At 42.1% G+C, this 711-nt stretch overlaps 1 long non-coding RNA gene across 1 annotated transcript in view; it reads right to left on the reverse strand.

The window, feature by feature from the left end:
* Positions 1–432: 432 nt before the first annotated feature.
* LOC116701247 (uncharacterized) overlaps positions 433–711 on the reverse strand; it is a 12,849-nt gene continuing 12,570 nt past the window's right edge. The window contains exon 3 of the long non-coding RNA XR_004334856.1: positions 433–561. This is a non-coding gene — a long non-coding RNA (uncharacterized LOC116701247). The remainder of the gene's footprint in view (positions 562–711) is intronic.

Below are 711 nucleotides of genomic sequence, written 5' to 3' on the forward strand. Positions count from 1 at the left end.
ATGTACGTAAAGAAGTTGAGGTGTCATTCAAGAGGACTAGTGATTCAACATTGTGAGAGAGTGAACTGAATAAAAAGGTGAGCCAAAAAAAAGTTGCTTTGTCTGTTTTTTTTTCTGAAATTTCTGGTCTCCGTTAACACCGGAGTCAATAGGGCAGTGAGATAGCACACTGTCATGTTTTCTACGTTGTGATGAGCAAATGAGGTATCAAGAGTGAAATTTGTGGGAGTAAGAGTTAGTTGCTGTTGTCCAGCCATCCCGTCAATCACTGGAGTGTGCACACAACAACTGTGCATAGAGACTTCACAATAATTCATGTAAATCTATTGTATTTATATAGCTCTTTTACATAGTACAGGAACCATTCAACATTCACACACATTCACACACTATGGCCGAGGCTGCCGTACAAGGTGCGACCTGCTCATTAGATGAACACTCACATGCATTTACACTCCAAAGGCACAGCATCGGGGGCAATTCGGGGTTCAGTGTCTTGCCCAAGGACACTTCAACAAGGGACTGCAGGGCCATGGATCGAAACACCAACCTTCCGATTGGCTCTATCACTGATCCACAGACGCCTTATTTCATCAGAAACATAGTTAAGTAAACGCTTTTAATGAAGATATGTACTGTTGTGTCTGTCCACACAACTGTGAAGATATATTAAGATACAGAGAGACACACGCACACACACACACACACATA

This window comes from Etheostoma spectabile, chromosome 14, assembly GCF_008692095.1.
Source record: "Etheostoma spectabile isolate EspeVRDwgs_2016 chromosome 14, UIUC_Espe_1.0, whole genome shotgun sequence".
Taxonomy (NCBI): Eukaryota; Metazoa; Chordata; class Actinopteri; order Perciformes; family Percidae; genus Etheostoma; species Etheostoma spectabile.